General features: G+C 36.5%; 1 long non-coding RNA gene across 1 annotated transcript; it reads right to left on the reverse strand.

Annotated features, from left to right (window-relative positions):
* Positions 1 to 7,482: 7,482 nt before the first annotated feature.
* Positions 7,483 to 11,823, reverse strand: LOC134476074 (uncharacterized). The gene is made up of 2 exons (XR_010047519.1): positions 10,100 to 11,823; positions 7,483 to 9,775 (listed from the first exon to the last, which is right to left on the reverse strand). It is a non-coding gene; the product is annotated as an uncharacterized LOC134476074 (long non-coding RNA).
* Between the last annotated feature and the right edge of the window lie 8,998 nt (positions 11,824 to 20,821).

Below are 20,821 nucleotides of genomic sequence, written 5' to 3' on the forward strand. Positions count from 1 at the left end.
GAAAGAAACTGACATACAGATAAGTAAAGCATATAGAACTCAAATTAGCCATAACTAAAATAAATTTACACCCAGACGTGTAATAGCATCCCAGAAATTCAACATAAGAACACAATATTGAAAGCTGCTAGAGGAAAGAAACAAATCACCTGTAAAAGAAAGCCCATCAATATCATAGCAGACCTCTCAACACAACAATGAAATCAAGAAGAACATGGAGTGAAGTATGTCAAATCCTAAAAGAAAATGACTTCCAACCCAGATTGACATATCCTGCAAAACTATCCTTCAAAATTGGCGGAGAAATGATACTTCCACAATAAAGAACAGCTGAAGAACTTCATGACCACCAAGCCAACCCTGCAAAAAATATTGAAAAATATTCTAGATAGACATAAAAATAGCTATGACTTCAAGAACACCAACAGAAAGAAACCACTAAGCAGGACAGACAATGAAATAGAGGGGATAGGTAAAGAACCAACAGCAGAAAGATAACATGACAAAAATAAGCCAATATATATCACTTATAACCATTAATATAAATGGCCTCAATTCACCAATTAATAGAAACAGACTGGCAGAATGGATTAAGAAACAACATCCAACATATGCTGTATACAAAGAAGCCAGTTAACCCAGAAGGAAATTCATAGATTGAAAGTCAAAACAATGCTTCATGCAACAGGAACTCAAACAAAACAAAACAAAACCATGGGTAGCTATTCTGTTTTCAGACAATGTGAACTTCAAACCAAGAATGATCAAAAGAGATAAAGAAGGTCACTACATAATGGTTAGGAAAAAGCTTCAAGAGGAATAGATAACAATATTAAATATATATGTACCAAGTATGGGAGCACTCAACTATATAAAACAAATATTAATAGAAATGAAAAATCAATTAAGCAAAATACAATTATAATGGAAAATTTTAAAACCCCATTAACACAAAGAAACAGATAAATGAGGCAGAAAATTCACAACAAAATAGAAGAACTGAATCAAACTAGTGAACAAATGGACTTAATAGATGTGTATAGGGTGTTCCACCCAACAACACCAGATATACATTTTTCTCAGCTTCACATGGGACATTCTCTAAAATAAATCATATACTAGCCCATAGATCATATTTCAGTAAATGCAAGAGAACTGAAATTATTCTATGCATATTATCTGATCACAATGGTATAAAACTGGAAATTAATGACAAAAGAAATTACAAGAAGTCCCCAAACACATAGAAATTAAATAATACACTCCTGAAAAATCAGTGGGTCACAGAAGAAATTGAACAATGTCCACAAGTAAATGAAAATACCTACCAGAACCTGTGGGATGTAATGAAAGCATCAGAGGGAAATTTATTGCAGTGATCTCCCATATCAGAAAAGCAGAATGAGAAGTCATTCTTAAAATTCACCTGGAACCGGAAGAGACCTAGAATAGCAAAGGCAATTCTAGGAAACAAAGGCAAGGCAAGAGGCATCACAATCCCTGAGTTGAAATTATACTACAAAACTACTGTGATAAAAACAGCATGGCACTGAAATAAAAGCAAATCTGAAGGTCAATAGAATAGATTAGAAAATATAGCCACAATTACAAACACTCTCAGCCAACTTATCTTTGACAAAGAGGACAAACACATTCACTGGAAGAAAGATAGCATCTTTCATAAGTGGTGCTGGAAAAACTGGCTCTACACATGCCGAAGACTAAAACTAGACCCATGTTTATCATCATGCACTAAACTAAAGTCAAAATGGATCAAAGATCTAAATATTAAAACAGAAACACTAAATCTACTGGGAGACAAAGTAGGTAGAAATCTTGAAGGCATAGGGGTAGGCAGGGAATTTCATGAACAAAAATCAAGCTGCATGGGAAGTACTTCCCAGAATCAACAACTGGGATCTCGTCTTATTAAAAAAAGTTTTGCATGTCAAAAGCAATCTCTAACACAGTGAAAAGAAAACCCATGAATTGGGGAAAAAAATTTTAGTCAACTCTCCCTCAGACAAAGGACTTCTATCTAGACCACATAAAGAATTTTAAAAAGTCAGAACCCCAAAATTCAAAGACCTAATCCAAAAATGGCCATCTGAGATGACTACACACTTGTCAGCTGAAGAAATATAAATGGTGAATAAATAGATGAAAAAATGTTCATCATTAGTCATTAGAGAAATGCAAATTAAAACAACACTGAGAGTCCATCTCACTCCAGAAAGAATGGTCAGGATCAAAAAAGCCACCAATAACAAATGCTGGAGAGGCTATGTGGAAAAAGGAACTCTTCCACACTGTTGGTGGGAGTTTAGATGGTACAACCATTGTGGAATCAGTCTGGAGGTTCCTCAAAAAGTTGGGATTGGAGACCCCATTTGACCCTGGCATTCCACTTCTAGACGGATTCCCAGAAGAACTGAAAACATCATACCACAGTGATGTATGTGCTCCCATGTTTATAGCAGCATGATTTGTAATAGCTAAATCTTGGAAACAACACAAATTCTCATCAACTGACAAAATGGATAAAAAGATATGGTATTTTTATACAGTGGAATTATTCAGCTATAAAGAAGGACCACATTGAGGCTTTTATAGATAAATGGATGCGACTTGAGACCATACTCATAAGTGAAATAAATCAAACTCACATGTATAAATACTATATTGTCTCCATAGTGTAAGAAACTGAAATAGTAAATAAGATACAAAATCTTCAATAAATATTGTGTAAAGTAAGAAACTATTCAAAGAGGAAAAAATAACTCAGGGAAAGGAGAAAAGAAGGAAGAGGAAAAAAGTTACAAATTTATATATATACACTTAAGATTACTAAGATGATTGTACTACTAATTCTATTTGTTCTTGGAACAAAATAGTTAACATTCATAGGAACAGATCAATTTTTGCATGACTATATCTGGTAATTCAAGTAAGACTTATAAGATAACTATGCAAGACAACAAAATTAATTATGTTCCTACCACCTTGTGTTGAAAGTCTACATTTTTATTGTTGGGAGCTGTTTTTTTTAATTTAGAGGGAAAAAAGCAAAACAACAAAGAGTAGAAACAGTGCAGAATTTCAAAAAAAGCAAGAAATCACTAGTTGATAAATTACATGTTATTATCTTAGAATTAGCTGCTCTTTTTATAGTTACTTATTTGACTTTTGCTTCTCATTCTTATCCTGTGCTTTGTTTTGTTTTTCCCTCTAATACAGAAAGGATAGATGCACATGTATAGGCTTATACAGCCCTAAAACTCTACTTAAAAGAGTTTATAGGAATAGATTTTAATATGTGTGATGGTACGAACAGCTACATTGAAGAAAATGAGACATCATGATAGGCATTGCTGATTTCTTATGATTTTGTTTTGAAGTCCAATAATACTTTTATTCTTGGTTTGATTGGTTTTAGTCTGTTTTCTGTTATTTGATTTCAATATGTGTGAAAGTATAGGCAGCTATTTTGAAGAAAACAAGAAACATTAAGGTAACCATTATTTATTTCCTGATTTTGAAGACTCATAAGGCTCTCATTCTTTTGTTCTGATTGCTTTTATACTACTTTGTTTGTATTAACTTATTGTGTGTGAAGGTATGGATAACTGTTTCAAAGAAAACAAGAGACATTACGGCAGCCCCTGTTGATTTCCTGTTGGCTTGTTTTGAAGTTCTGTGTTATTTGCATTGTTTTGCTCTGCTCTGCTCTGTTTTGTCTTGCTTTATTTTATTTTATTCTCTTTAAAATAAAAGAAAAAAGTAAAAGAAAAATTACAAGAATTTGTTTAGAGAAAACCTAAAATGCTGTAAAAGCAGCCTGATGGGTGATTCTGGTTTGAGCTCAGACCAGAATACTGATGAGAATGTGATCAGTGAAGCCCAGTTCAGAGGCTTCAGTGAAGAGTGAGGCCTCTCCTGCTAACTGGACTAAGGACCATGCATGACACACTCTAGTAAAAATGAAAAGTCTGCCCATGTCTTGAGACTTTGCATGAGTCTAAATTTAAACATGGAACTAATAGCTCCGGAGAGGAAATTTCAAGGCACTCTAAGATTCAGATTGTGGCCCTTGTGCTGCTTGCTGCTTTTAGCCAGATTTGTAGTGACACTCAAGAGCGAAAAAAGAAAACTAGAAAGATAAGAAGAACTTAAAAATTTGGCCAGAAATGAACCATACATAAAGTTGGAGCCAAAGGAAGTCTGGCTCCTGATGAGATTAGCACCACTGAAAAGAAACCAGGAACTCTGTACCAGTACAAAAGGAAAGATGCTGTGAGAGGAGCTCCAGAATCAGCAAGACCCCACCCACCACAGGCTCAAATATGCAAAAGTGTAAATATTTTATTTGAAGAGGAAATTTGAATTGAAGCCTTGGTTCTTCGAAAGATTAGATAAAATTGAGAAACCCTTAGCCAACCTTATCAAAAAAAGGCAAGACTCAAATCTATGCAATTAGGAATGAAAAGAGTGAAATCACAATAGATGTTGCAGAAATCCAGAAAATCATCTATACCTGGGCTCCCTGCTTGAGAAGAGCTGCCTAGGGATTGGTTCCCAGGGATTCATTTCACCAGACTCAGTAATGCAAACACGGGGAGTGCACTACAGCCACGGTCCACAAGGGCTTGGCTACTGCTTGAGCTGGCAGTAGACCTTGGTGCCACCTACACAATGCTGGTTTTTCAGGCATGCTGAGAGAATGTAAGAGTTTTAAGTCAGTGAGACTTCCACCCAGATTTCAAAGGAAGACCTGAGAAGCCACGCCATGTGCCTCTGAGAAGGAGACGTATAAAGATGTTGGAATGGAACCAAAGACATAGTGGAGATCCCTGAAGTTAGATACGCCAGGAACGTGGAAAGTCTGCCAAGGAAAGCCGTAGGCAGTGAGCAGAGCCAGCCCAAGAGAGAGGCGGTGTGGGATGCAACAGCAAGGCTATAGCAGTCAAGCTCCTCAGTCCTCTGGAATTCACATCTCCATAAATGCCATATATGGAGCTATAGGACTCACTGTTTGCCTTGCTGAAGTTTGACTTCGGTCTGATCCTTTTCTAACCTCATTCCTCCCTTTCAAACTGGGGAGTATTTACTCTGTACCTTGGGAATACATAATCTGTTTCTTATTTTTAAAAGGATTCACAGCTAGCGGTTTGCCTTGAGTCTCAAAGAACACTTTGGACTTAGATGCTGGAGCAGTGCTGAAACTGCTGAGATTTGGGGGAAGGGATTAATGCAGTTTGGTTGTAGGGAGGACGGCTGTATCGTGTAGGGAATTAAGATCTTTTTATTATCTGTATTTAGAGATTAAGTTTGGCATAAGGAAATGTGTCACACTAACAAGGGGTGAAATGCTGTTACAGTAAAGCTTAATTGGAGAAGGATTGGATTGGGGGATGCTATAGTTATCAGTGAAGCAATCCACTCATGGCTGCAGCTGAAAGTTCTGTCACAAAATGGGGCCTCCTTGGTGGTGGTGGGGTCACTGGGGTAGCACCTCTGGAGGGTATATCTCTCATGGGCATTTCCTCCCTGTGCTCTGATTTCTGGCTGCCGTGAGATGGGAGAAAAAGCATTTGTTCTGTTATGCTTTTCTATTATGCTATTTTTGCCTTGAATGCTTAGGGTTAGGGGGTGTCAGATACTTGATCTCAACAATGGAAAAGCTAATACAGAACTATTCTGAAATTCCTCAAACATCCAAATAACAATTGGTTCTTAAGATCTTTATTGACTCTTCCACATTAGGAGGATGTATTTATTTATTTTTAGAAGCCTAAAATCAACGAGCTTAGAAGGCTGCATACTGGTGATGTCAGAGATATTCAGCAGGAACAAGCTTAGAAAATTAGAGGATTCAAATGTGGTGACGTGTTCTGTCTGGCAAACAGACACTGAATAGACCAAAGATTTTATGGTGGAAAGAGAACTTACAGATAGAAATTTCAACAATGTGGAGGCACGTCTAGTATTTCTCAGTGATGAGTAGTCCACTACAGAATTGTAAGTTGATTCACTTCCAGACACACTGTGCTGCAGTCTGTAGAGCGCGGTGCTTGGACTCCTGTCTGTGAAAAGCTGTTCCATAGTCCAGTCTAGCCAGTTGCTCCCGTTTCTCCATCTTTCACTTCACAACCAACTGACTGTCCAAATATTAATATTTTCTGGCTTAATGTCTCTGTGTTAGGGGCCACATTTTTCAAAGATATCTGTATTGTTAATTTTGTTGAAATTGTCTTATATCCCTACGTATGGACAATTTTGACAAATATTCTATGCACACTTAAAAAGAATGTATATTCACAACTGTAGAATGCAACACTGTGTAAAAATCTCCTACATAATTATGGAATTGTCATTTCTTGTATAGTACTGTCAATATCTGCTTTAGATATTTTGAAGCTGTGCTATTGGGTATCTAGAACTCTAAAATTATTTTATAGGTCTATTAAATTGATTCCTATCATTATCATTATAAAATATTAATTTCTCTTTTTTTTTCTTTTTTTGAGGCAGGGTCTTGTTATGTAGTTCAGCCAAGCCTTGAACTTACTTTGTAGCCCAGTTTGGCTTCAGACTCATGGCAATCCTCCTGCCTCAGCCTCCTGAGTGCTGGGATTACAGGCATGCACCACTGCATCTGGCTGAAATATTCTTTACCACTAATAATAGTCTTAAAGTCCGTTTTATGCAATAATTGCATACTCATATCCTCTGTATTTTATTTAAAGTACGGATGATTATATTTTATTACCTTATTCCTTTTAATCTTTTTTTTTTTTTTTTGTCTTTTTCCTTTTTTATCGGTACCAGGAATCGAACTCACGATTGCCTGCTTGCAAGGCAGGCGCTTATGCCGCTGAGCTAAATCCCCAGCCCCCTTCCTTTTAATCTTTTTGTATCTTTATACTTAAATATGTTTCTCATAAGCAATAAACACATTTTTATCTAATTTCATCTTTATCTTTTAACTGGATGCCAAATCTACATATTAATGTGTAATGATATATTTAGGCTTAAATATTCAATCCTGCAATTAATTTTTTAATTAGCCTACTTCAGTTTGTTCTTATTTTTACTTTTCTTACCTTAATTTTGACTAAACAAGTATTTTTATTATTTCATTTTCTCCTTTATTGGCTTGTTAATTGGATCCATCTTTAAAATCAGAGCACTTATTCCTGATTTACATCTAACAAACATTAGTATTTTACCACTATCTAGATAATTTAAAATTTTATATGCTAGGTTTACAACAACATTTAAACATGTCTGCTTTTATTTTTATTATAAATCTGTATATGATACCATCTTATATTTTACCTCACAGTTCTGTTATTTTGCATACAATTTAAATACTTTTCAAAGGTTTTCTGACAAGCATATTTTCAAGTCTCTTAACTTTTAAAATTGGCCTTGTCTTTCCACATGAATGGCAATTTCTCTGAATAAAAAAAGTCACATTCATAAAATTTTAACTTTTATTGATAATTGATTTTTTTATAATTTTTTTATTTTAAGAGGGTAAAATTAAACATAACAAAACAGAAATAAGAAAACAAGTTAAGAAACACAGATTTCAAAGCAAGACCACCAGATCTTCACTGTCTATCATATTGTCTCTTGTTTTCTTCCAAGTAATTGCCCATATCTTCACACACAGTGAATTCATACTGAACAAAATAGTACTAAACTGATCAGAACAGGATGATGAAGGCATTTTAGGTCTTCAAGACCAGACAATAGGGAAGTCAACAATGGCTGCCATAATGTCTCTCATTCTCTTCAAAATAGCTGTCCATATTTTTATGTATGTTGAAATTAAACAAAAAAAAAACAGACTAAAATCACTCTGGACAGAGAATAATAGTATTGCTAGATTTTGTATCATGGTGCTACAGAATTAGCACTGGATATCTTAGTGTCTCTTTTTCTTCAGAGTATCTGTTCATTACATCGTGCATTATATAATCTATTCTTGTAAATTATTTAGAAGTTCTACACGTGTGTGAATCTCTACATGCATTTGATAGTTTGTGTTGATAAGTCTGTCATTATTTTGATGGATTTTCCTTTATAGGTGATCTGCTCCTTTCTCTGACTGCTTTTAACATTTTGTTCTTGTGGTGAATTTCTGGGATCATTATTATTATATGCCTGGGTGTAGATCTGTTTTGGTTGTAGTTGGTTGGAGTTCTGTATGCCTCATTTATCTGGGTATCATTGCTTTTTCCTATACTTGGGAAGTTTTCCCTAATTATTTCTGTGAATAGCTTTTGTAATTCATTGTGGTTACTCATGCTCCTTTGCTCATGTTTTTTATTCTTAAGTTATAGATCCTCTTGTTGTCTTCTAGCCTTTGAATTATTACTTCCTGGTTCCTTATTATTTTTAAGAGGTCTTTTCTTTCATGATCACACATTACAAATCTATCTTCAAGTTTCGAAAGGCTAACTTTAGTTTCTGTCAAGGCATTTTGCCAGCTTTCAATGGAGTTTTAAATTTCCTGGTAATCTCTTTGGATCTGTTTCATGTATTCTAGATTTTGTTTATATTCTTCATCAAAGGTTTCTCTCCTTTTTCTGGGTTCCTCCATTCTTCCATCTATATCTTCTTGAGAGGTGCTTAGCATTTTCTTTTATTAATCTTTTTATATCTTGCTTCACTTGAATTACAATTTCAGTTTTAAGCTTGTCTATGAGGTCATAAAGGTATTTCTTTATGTCCCTGATGCTGTGTCCAATATTGCATGCTTGCTACCCTACGATTTCTTCTGTATTTATCTCTCCTGGACTTACTTTCCCTGGGTCAGCAGCTGGAGGTTTTTTCTTGTTTCTTTCTCTTGTCATGTTTATGGTTTCTTTCAGACAGGTGTAAGGTGGAGGTCTCTGGCCCTTTCTGTATTGCTTATGGTTTTTCTGAAGCATCCTGGTTAGAGGATTGCAGCCCTCTCCAGTTTACGTTCATCTGTGAGGTGCACACAGGGGTGATGTGGGCTGGCCCCTCTCCTCTAAGCCAGTCAAACAGCCAGTGCCTTCACCACATTAGTCTGTGAGGTGCAGACATCACAGGGACAGTTTCATCTCTGGCTATTGGGTCCTGACCAGGGGCATGACCCAGCCCAATCAATCCCTCCAGTCCTCTTTGGGCCAGGAGTGGCTGACTGATGCCACTGTGGTTGCAGGTTCAGGCCCATCCTTGCCCAACTCCAGTATGTTGTCCAGCTGGTCACCCCCTCCACGGGACCAAATTCCTAGCACTCATCATGGGCTAGTGCAGCTTTCCAGATTGGTTCCACTCTCCATTGTGCCACATCCTCCCACCAAGGGTCTTGGGCTCACCAACCCCAATTTCAGCACTGCCTCCAAGACACACCCAGCACAGTGCGGGATTGGCTCCAGTGAGAGTGTGTCTGGTTCCGACTTTCATCCATGTTTTTCCTTCCTTCCTTTCTCTTTTTTTTTTCTTTTTCCTCAGATTCTTCCTGGGTTGTAAGAATCCCTCTCCTTTCATCTGGTCTTCTCCATGGTGCTAAATTCTAGCATCTGAGTTGTTTTTCTCAGAGAGGCTCTCTATCCTGTTATCTATCAATCCATCATCTTTTGATTTTGTTTTTAATCGTGAGACTTTAAGAACTGTTTCTGTATTGTTACCCAAATATTCACCCTTTCTTGTCTATGGGGTCTCTTCTTATTGCTTATAAAGGTGACAGTTTTTATTTATTTGTGTGTTTATCATGCTCTTTGCCAAGGATACAGCACTGAAAGATAAAATTATTGCTTTCAATGAATGAATCATTAATCAATACACTCTCTACTTGGGAGGTAGATAAACAAAGTATTCATCACAACTAAATGTGTCAGTGACTATGGGATGAGAGAGAGCAGTGTGGGATTTCAGAACAGGAGCACATGGTGAAGAAGAGACCCTCTGATAAGGGTTTCTGGAGGATCAAAGAACTGTTGTACCACTTCTGGTCATTATTGTTATTGTTGGTGGTGTTATTGTTATAGTCAGTATATGATTTATAATCTAGTTCCTGCCTCCCTGAATAGAACAAGGGCTGTACTTGGAACAAACTTACCTTTATGCCCATGGCTGGATTCTGCCCCTAGTTGACCTAGGCCTGTCTTCTATCAGTTGGCCCAGGAGGAAGACCTCCAAGCTTCACCTGCAGGAGGAGTTGTCATTTAATATTATGTGTACTCAGTGATCTCAGAACAGCCAGCAGACTGTGAAGTCAGGGCTGGAACAGAACAATAGCCCCTCCACACTCCAAGGATTGGCTGAATCACATTTCTGCAGTCAGATCAAGCACAGTGTGATAAACGATTTGTGTGATATCTTCAGCTGCTCTGAAGCCAGCCATGCATAGCTTCTTAGCTTGGACATTTCTCACCTTCCACTTGCAGCAATGCTTGTTTACAAAGATTGATGAGGCTAAAACAAATAATAAAAATTACTATTTGTCTTAATATGGCTTTTCCCAGAAGAAGACTTTAGACAAATTTTCAAGAGCAAGCAGTGAATTTGGAAGATGCAGAGAGCAGCAGCAGGGACTGGGGTGGTGGGACAGGGTGGGAAGGGAGCCCTGTTCCCCATGGGGGATGGAGTGTGGTCCTGATAGGAACTCTGGCTGTAGATGTAGACCACATGCCTGGAGATAGTCCGTTTTCTGTTGCTGATGCCAGAGACCAAATGAGTTATAAAGAAAAGTTTTATGTTGGCTGATGATCTTAGAGGTACAAGGTCAAAGAGTCACAGTCAGTGGTGGCCTTTTTGGTAGCAGAGTCCCAAAGTACTGGAGGACATCACACGACCCAAAACAAAAACAAAATATCCAAAAGCAATATCCCATTTTGGAACCTTGAGGAAAAACACGAGTTTGAAGAGCTCAAGCTAAAATATTTTTATATCTGCAGAGATGCAAAGCAATTCTCATGCTCTCTCCTACAATGTACAGCATCAACTGAGGATCCATCCAAGATGACCTCAAAGGCAACTTACCTGCTCTGCTTCTCCCCTAGCTTTACTGCCATTGCTGTGCCCATTTCCACCCAGCATTTTTGAGGAAAGTTGAGCAGCTCTTCTGTGCTTCCAGCAAGATGGTCCAACAAGGATCAGTCATGACTTTGTGCTCCTCTACCATCACAAACAGCCCCTTCCACTGGTAGCCATGCCCTGCAGCAAATCCAAGTCCACTAGCATACGCCTCATTACTACAGTGCTTCATTATGGGTTCTACGTCCTAGAATTTCCCAACACAAATTTCTTAAATTTGAATATTGGTCATCATAAAAATCCTAAAATAATGACATAAAAGATTGGAATCATATGATTAACAAAGTGGAATTAATGATGGTTTCAAAACTTATTTTATAAAATTATCATTTGTTCATAAAACATATTGTATTTGCATTGCAAAATATACCTCCTTCTTAAATGATAACAGGATTTTTAAAAAATCTCCATCCAAAATAACTGTGAGGAAAACAACAAAAAAATCTAAGTCAGAAAGGTGAGTAATACAATCCATATCTTCAAATAAAGTATAACATTAAACAATAATAAAAGATTTCAAAAAATAATAAAATATTTTTAAAGCTTTAGCTCTACACTTTTGAATAATTAATGTATTAAGGAGACAACCAAGGGTATGAGAACAGCTAATTTTAAAGTAATGAGAAGCAGGATGCTTAATGATTTAAATTAGGGGATATGCATAAAGTTGCTCTCAACCTAAGTATGAAATTTATTTTTTAAAGTAAAAACAATAAAAGATATTATTTTACCTAAAAGTGGAGAAAAGAAAAAGTATTCAAGAAAAGAGAAAGAAATAAAATTTTAACAAGCAAAAAGTAAATGAATCCACAGCATAAAAATTAATAGAAATAAATCTCAGGAAGATTTCTTTGTAAAAAATCAAAATAGTTCAGCTGCTGGAAATCCAATTTAAAATTCCTATAGTAAAAATGAAGAAACATGGGTAAAGCATACATAGAAGTTTAAATATGTATGTTCTGATAAAATGTATATTTGTTCTTCAGGAAATTTGAAAGTCATTGAAATGAAAATTGTTTAAGAAATTTAGATGTCTAAAATTGACTCATTGGGAATCATCTGCTTAAGTCACTTAAGGAAGAAATTATAGAAGTTAAGGAATTATCTCCTCACCCCAGACAACAGCATTCTATATCAAAACATTGTAAAGCGACAATAATTCAAAATGGTTCTGGGGCAGTAACAGGTACACTGTGCTAGCTAGAGGATGACAGAGACACCTGTTTTAAGTGGACTGAAACTCAAGGAAACTCGTTACTTAATTGCCAGGGAGTCCACGAGCTGTGGCCCCAAATATGGCATAAAAAGGACATCAAGGCTGTTACCAAGGAGCTAGTCCTGATCTCCACTCGACCTTCTGAGCTTCCAAATAACTACAGCAGCTTCGGATATCATTTCCCAGATACACCAAGATCTGGGGAAGGAAGAGAAGGTAGCTTCCTTGGAGATCCTTTCAAGAGGGAGAAACTTTCTCAGATGAGCTGATAGTGACTTTCTTGGTGGCCAGCTTTGGGTCACACAACCATTCGTAAATCACAGATCAGTAATCATAGGCATTTAGTAGTCAATTGCTGAAACCAAGACAAAGATTTCTACAACAGAGACTCCACATCCACTTTAGTGTATTTCAGGGTCATTTTAAACTTTTCCTAGAGTAAGCTACATATTCATTAAGTTTACACTTAAGTATTTAATATTTTGTTGTTACTGTTAACAAAACTGTTATATCTCTAGCTCATTGCAATTACTACATATGAAAGTTATGGATTTCTACATGTTAATTTTTATAGCCCATTTTTTCTGTTTTTGTTTGTAAAGGTTTTCAGTTAATTCTATATCATCCACAAAGAGAAACAATTTAGCATTCTTTTTTCCAGTGTTTTTACCTGAATCATCTTTCTTCAGTCCAACAACAGTGGCTCACATCTCCAGAACAACATTAAGTGGAAAATGTAATAATAGGCACTTTATCCTGTTCTTAATTTAGGATTAGTTAATATCTTTCCTTAAAAGTCTTCTAAGGAAAAAAAGTCTTTCAAGGATAAGCCACCTGTCTTTTCATCATCAGTTTGTTGGGCATTTATTTTCAGAATCTATTATTAGTATTATTTTGAATTATGGAACTGTTATTCCTAACACTAAACCATCCTGATATTTATGGAATAATTGCTCTTGGTCTTACTAGTCCTTTAATTAACTACTTGATTCTAATTGCTGTGCTTATATTTGAAATATCAATATGTATATTTGAAGGTGAGATTAATATGGAATTTTTCTTTTCTGTGCTATTTTTGTCAGGTGTTGGTGTCAATGTTATCCTCAATTTATAAAAACTAATTTGGAGCTTTTTCCTCTTTTTATGAGTCTTGATTTACTCTTTAGAAATATGGTGGAATTCTTATGGGAAAACATTTGGGCCAGTGTATATCCTATGGGTGGTGAGAGGCTTACCCTTCAAGAATAGTCCTTATTAATTAGTCCATATAACTTTGATCTGTATAATTTTTATGCTTCTTCTGGGATTTATTTTAATGAATTATAGCTTCCAAGAAAATTACTTCAACTAAATTTTAAAATTTCATTTACAGTCGCATATTTAAAATTTAATAGCACAGAACTGCAAAGAGTCTCATTTGGAAAATAAATTTATGGTGTTACTGGTGTTGGCCTCTTTTGTGCTTGTGCTTTCTCCTTTTTTGCTTGCTTAATTTTTTTTATTAGTTTACTTTTCTCATTTCTAAAGAGGTACTTTAACTTGTTAATTTCCCATTCTTATAACTTCTTGCAGTTGATTTTGTGTATTTCCTCTAATGTTTTGAGTTGTGTAGCTAATGAATTGATTTTATTTGCTTTAATTTTATTGACACAAACTTTTAAAGTTGATTTCCTTTCTGGGTTCCAGTCTGCATGTATTCCTTAGTTCTGAGGTGCATTTTAATTGCCGTTTTCTAGAAGCAGCGGGTAAACATGCGCTTGCGTGTCCTCTGGGTGTTGCAGATTGCAGGGCCCACTCAGTAGATGTGGACCACTTAATTTTCTGTGTTTCTAACACGCTCGTAAGAGTGCCAGTGCTGCTACCTACAGACTACAATTTAAGTAACAAGGATTTGTGATAAAATTTTGGATTTTTTTTACTCCAAAATTTTCTGATGTTACTAATTTCTAATTTTATTGTAATGTTATTGGAAAATATTGTATGTATTATTTCTACTTCTTGGTATTGAGCTATTCTGGTGGCTAATACGGGGTCAGTACCAAAAATGAGCCATGCTGATGTGAATATGTGCTTGGTGGTGTTAGGATACAGAGTTCCATTTGCATCTACTTTACTGGTTATTTTATGTCTTCATATTCTTAGTTAATTTTGTCTACTTGATTTGTGTTGGACCATGGATGCTGATTTAATAGCTCTTGTTAATGTGCTTCTGTTTGTCTACATTTACATGCTGTGTATTTTTCCATATCAAAACTGTATTGAAGCTGGGCGCTGTGGTGCACTCTTGTAATCCCAGTACTCAGATGGCTACAGCAGGAGGACTGTTACGGGTTTTGAGACCAGCCTGGGCTACAAAATGAGCCCAGGGCTGGCCTGAAGTGTGTAGTGAGATCCTATTTCAGAAAGACAAAAAAAAAAAAAAAAAAAAAAAAACGAACAATCATTTGGTACTTAAGTACATAGATCTTCAAAGTATTACACCTTTTAGATAATTGTAATCTTTTTCAAATAACATATTGTGTCTTTGCATAAGGACATTCAGTTATTTCCCTTAAATTAATTTACAAAATTAGTTTAATTCCTATAGAAATTACTAACAGCAAGCAGGATTTTCTTTTCCTAGAATTAGACAAATTGATTCTGAAGTTCCAATTGAACTTCAGAATATGAACAAGCAAAAGAAGCCAAGAAATTTTTGAAAATATCTGGCCCTACCAAGAATTGAAAGTATGGTAAAAGCCAGACCTAGTGGCACAGGATTGTAATTCCAGTACTCTGGAAGGCTGAAGCAGGAAGATTGCAAGTTTGACCTAGCCAAGGCACTTTAGTGACTTGGCAAGATTCTGCTACACAATAAAAATAAATTGGCTAATTTAGTGTGAAGCACCTGACTTCAATCTCCAGTCCTGCAAATATATATATGGAAACTTTAGGAACTAGAATAGTGTGTTTCTGGATCATTGATGGACACATGGACTAACAGAATGAGACTGTTAGACCTGAGATAAATGTGGACACACATGGGAACTTAGTGAATGATAGTGGTGGTATTTCAGAAATGTAAATATTTTTCTCTGAAAGTGTTGAACAACCACTTGGAGAAAAGTAAAGCTGTATTTATATTTCATACCATACATTTTTAAAAGTGCAACTGCAAAAAATAACTGAGACCCTAAAAGAATTAAGGAATGGTGCTATTTTGTAATCTTAAAGAACATTTTATGACAATAATGAAAATTTCAGGATTGTAAAATAAAACATAAATAAATTATGTTGAGTTAAAAATACAAAACTACCATATGGCTAAAACACCATATAAAATCAACAGATAAATTTTTTGAATGCCCACAGAATTGCAACTTGTAGACAATTCCTTAACCTTCTTGATATGGAAAGAATACTGGAAATCAGAAAAGTACAACAAATCAGAAAAAAACTGACAAAAAGAAATGAAGACAAGCCAGAGTAAGAAATTAGAATTAAAATGCAGAAACATACTCTCAACTTAAAAGAAATGCTCATTAAGTTTACATTATAAAAACTTAAAAAGTGTCCACTCTACTGTCTCTCATTCTCTTAGTATTATTACTGCAGGTTGAATATAGTTCGGTGTTTACATTGTTATAAAAAATGTTTACGGACGCATGTTGTAGCATACTACAATAATATTTCTCTTCTTACCTTTTGTTTTTCCTAGAGTTAATAATTTCCTTGCTTTTGACTTGCCTAGATTTTTAAAAACTTTTTGATCACTCTATAACTTCCAAAATCTCTCACAGTGATCTTCTACAAGGTCAAAAATATTCATTTATCTATAACCTCTTCCTAGTTCTTAGAGTCATGCTCTCTGGGTATCTCCCTTCTTTTCTCTAAATTGGTGGCTTAATAAGCACTATACCCTCACACTTCTCTTTATATTCCTTTTCTAGTTCACTTTGCCTTTCTTCTAAGTTAGATTATCTGTTTCTTCTCCCTTGGTTTATTCTCTTGGTTTGGAGCACACAGTAGGAACTTGATCAAGAGTCCACTAGAATCTGGCTTCTAGTGTTTGAGAATTTATATAGGGAAGGGGGTTGGCATATAAAATAACAGAACTTTATTGCAATGGTAAATAATATATCTACCAAGGTAGGTAAAAATCTTGGAGACATAGGGGTAGGCAAAGAATTCATGAACAAAACACAATCCACATGGGAAGTACTTCAAAGAATCAACAACTGGGATCTCATATTATTAAAAAGTTTTTGCACTTGAGATCACCGACAAAATGAAACAAAAACTCACAGAATGGGAAAGAATTTTAGTCAGCAGTCCCTCAGACAAAGAATATTCAAAGAATTGAAAAACATCAAGCCCCCTCCAAATTCAAAAACCCTCTCCAAAAATGGGCATCTGAGATGAACACACACTTCTCAGATGAAGATACATAAATGGCAAATAAATACAAGAAGAAATGTTCACCACCACTGGTCATTTGAGAAATGCAAATTAAAACAGCATTGAGATTTCATCTCACTCCAGAAAGAATGGCTGCCGTCAAGAAATCAACTGATAACAAATGTTGACAAGGCTGTGGGGAAAAAGGAACACTTCTCCACTGTTGATGGGAGTGTGGCCTGGTGCAGCCACTATGAAAATCAATATGGAGATTTCAAAAAACTAGGATTGGAAGTTCCATTCAATCTAGCTATTCCCTTCCTGGGTGTTTTCCCAGAAAATCTGAAAAGGTCGTATCACAGTGATATATGTGCACCCATGTTCATAGCAGCGCAATTTGTAATAGCTAAATCTTGGAAACAACCAAAATGCCCATCAACCACAGAATAGATGAAAACAATGTGATATTTTCATACAATGGAATATTACTCAGCTATAAAAAGGATGGTCTTGAGGCTTTTATAGGTAAATGGAGGCAACTTGAGACTATCCTCATAAGTGAAATAAATCAGACTCACATTTCTAAATATTGTATTGTCTGTCTAGTGTAAAAAATAATAACAAAAAACTGAAAGAGTAATATGATTCAAAATGTATAATAGATATTCTGATAATGAAAGGGAAAGTGCTCTAAAGGATATAACTGTATGTAGGTTAAAGTGTGTAAAATAGATAACCATACTACTAAGTTTTTGTTAACTCATCAAACAGACTGGTTTGTGCTGTCCTTGTTTGACTGTCCACTTTTTATGCTTTGATTTTGTGACTTGAGCAACTATTTCTAAGATAACAACATGTAATTTATCAACTACTGATTTCTTACTGTTTTTTGAAATTCTGTATTATTTCTATCCTTTTTTCTGTTTTGCTTTTTTCTCTAAAAAATAATATGTCTATAAGAGGGAGAAAGCATGATATGAGAGTAGAATATTTGGGTCAGGTTATGCAGAAAGTCAAAAGCATCTGGGAAAATGTACTCTCCTCAGAAGCTTGCTTTCATCTAGGGCTTTGCATCTCCAGAGTCACTGCTGTTGTCTTCAGGCATGGGCACCTGCAGTCGCCATTAGATGGCTCAGGCTGTGGACTGGCTGTCAGAGCTCCAGGCTGCAGCGGCTCTTGTGGGAATCTGTGATTGTACGATTAGGATGATTCCAAAATCCATAGGCTCGCTGTGCTGCTAACTTCCTTAATTATCCTTTGTCCAATTAAGACAGGTTTATTCTTAAAGGTCTGCCCAAAGGCATGAGTATTCTCCTCCATCAGCACTGAAATTCTGTGCCTTTTTCTCAAGCAAATAATCAAGGGTGATTGTTTAGACTCTCAGATTGAGTTTTCAATACTACCCCCAGAATTAAAACAAATTGAGTCCTCATCCGAAGGGAGCAGATACATTCTTCGAATCCAGCTTGGACAAGCCAGACACCCAAAAAGAAAGTAGCAAGGGAGGGACGTGAAGAAGGTGTCAGGACAGGGCGAACACTCTACCAGTGAGAAATGAAGGATGAGGAGAATGCGAGAGCATGGAAATTCCAGAATATCAAGGAGTTGCTCAGTAGGCCAAGGTCAGAGACCCTTAGTAATAAATACTCACTCATGTTGAAATGAAGTGTGGGCTGGGCTGCCCTCTGGAGTGCCCGTGGAATGTAGGGGGGCCTGACCTTGCTGACAGGCATTTGGAATGTGACCTATGGCATTCGTTCCACAGGCACTCACTGGTGGATCCAGGGGCTAAAGGGCATGGTTTCTCTTCTCAAAGAATTCACAATTCAGGAGGAAAGACAGATATTTTAACAACATAAAATTAAATGAAATCAGGGCTCCATGCAAGAACAAGAAGTCCCTTTTAACTGGGCCATCAAGGAAGGTTTTCTAAACCTTCGATGGTCCCCAAAGGCCCATCTATGATAAAGACCTGGTTGCCGGCCAGTGGCAATATTGGGAAGTGCTGTAAGCTTTGGGAGCTGGGGACTAGGACCAGGAAGTTGGGTCACTGGTCCCTTGAAGGGAATATTGAGACCTTTCCTTCTCTGTGTGTTTCTCTCTCTCCTTCTTGGCCACCATCAAGTGAATAGACCTCCTCTGTCTTACACTCCTTTCACGACAGCCAAGTGACTTGAGACTAAAAGCTCTAAATGTGAGCCAAAATAAATCTCTCCTCCTTTTAAATTGATTATGTCAGGTATTTTGTTACAGCATTGGAAAGCTGACTAACTGTGTCTGAGCTGGACCTTGAAGAAAGTCAAAGCACTAATAGCAAAGTGGGGAAAGAGGCATCATGGATGAAGAAAGCATTAGTCTAAGAACTGAAGTGGGAAATGTCCTTGTCCCGTTTGGTGGAGCGCTAACAGCCTGAGATAGCCAGAGCTCAAAGGATGCAAAATGAAGGCGAGAAGAAATTGTGGGGTAAAGTAAAAATGTCAAATGCTTAGAGAGCCCTGAGTTCCATTTTTAGGATCTTAAAATACTAGAAAGGACTACGGAGTTTCTGTTTGCTTTTGAGAGGATTTGTGCATGGTCAGATCTGTGTTTTGTAAAGAGGATTCCATTAGACATTTGAAGAAGTAAGATGAGGAACAAGAAGGACACTTAAGGAAGCAGAGCCATGGGGCATCCCTGCCCGCTAAGTTCCCAAGAGATGCTGAGCCTGCTCACCTAAGATATTGTAGATTATCACCATGATGACTATGGATAAATGGAAAGGTGACTCAGAGGAAAGAGAGAGAGAGAGAGAGAAGTAACTGTTTGAGTACCCTTCCCAGAGATGCATAAAGAAAAGTGAAAACACAGACCAAGGATTTTCAAATTTAGCTGTACAAATTTGGAGTCACTGAAGGCTCTACGTAATTTCTGGTGGCTGGACCATGTCCCGGGAGATTCTGATGCAGTGGTCTGGGGCAGTGCCGGGAATCAGAATGTGTGCAGCTCTCCAGGTGATGCTAGGGTGTACCTGGGCCTGAGGACCAACAGTCAGGTGTTACCGGGTATGATTTCCTAATGTAGGCTCCTCAGGCACAAAGGAGAGTTCCCTTGCCAAGTAGTCACCAGCTACTTGAGTGAAATTCTATTTCTTTCATTGTTTTGGAAAGTAATACATTAAAATTTGTTAATTTAGTATTTTGATATCATTACTGAAATTATGTTTTCCCAATTACTCTCAGAGCACATAAGTTAGTACCTTTTAATTCCTCCACCTGAGACGAAACCTTGATTGTCTTTTTGTTCTATTTTTTTATTAATATGATATGGGGTTTCTTAAAATCTAACTTGCATTATTTTTAACGTCAGAGTGCTTATAATTCAAGAATATTTTTGGCTTTTCCGTTCAATTTAAAAAACAGATGTACATCTCTTTAGCTGTTTTCTGTGTCACCGGAAATCTTCTTTGAAGCACAGTTCTCTCAGTTTTAAACTTACATTTCAAAAATATCTCCAAGAAATTTATTGTAAAGAAGGCTGATATATTTTGTGACTCCTTATGTGATGGCTAATTTTATGAGTCAATTTGGTTTGGCTCATAAACCTGGTGCCCAACTGCCTGGCCAATAACTAGTCTAGATGTTGTAGATATTCTGTGCATGTGACTAATATTTACAAAGATTTTAAATACAATAGATTGTCCTTCTGAATGGGAGGTGGGCCTCAGCTGATCTGTTGAAGGCCATAGGAGTAAAACTAGGTTTCATGAAGGAGAAGAAATTGTGCTTGAAATGGCTAACAAAAATCCTGTCTAAGTTTCCAGTGCGCTGCAGATCTCAGATTTGCCAGCCTCTGCAACTGCTGAACAATTCCTTAAAATAAATCTTTGTCTGTGTATATCTCTCTGTCTCTCTTGCTTTTTTTTCTCTTTCTCTCTTCCTTTCCTCTTCTCTCTCCCTTTCCTATTGATTTTCTTTTGGTGGATACCCCTGATTCGTATACCTTGTATGTCCAAGTAATAGCTTTTTTAGGTATCAAAAAAGAACAAGTTTGCTGAGTAAAAATATTCCTGGGCCACCACTTTCAGCCTCTGTGAACTTCTAACCCTTGGTGTTGGAGAACAGACATGAGGCATCCTGGCATTTGATCTTTTTAGTGTAACTTGATATTTAGTCC

The sequence above is a fragment of the Cavia porcellus genome, unplaced genomic scaffold, assembly GCF_034190915.1.
Source record: "Cavia porcellus strain 051 isolate PalLab524CR breed Dunkin Hartley unplaced genomic scaffold, mCavPor4.1 scaffold_5, whole genome shotgun sequence".
Classification (NCBI taxonomy): domain Eukaryota; kingdom Metazoa; phylum Chordata; class Mammalia; order Rodentia; family Caviidae; genus Cavia; species Cavia porcellus.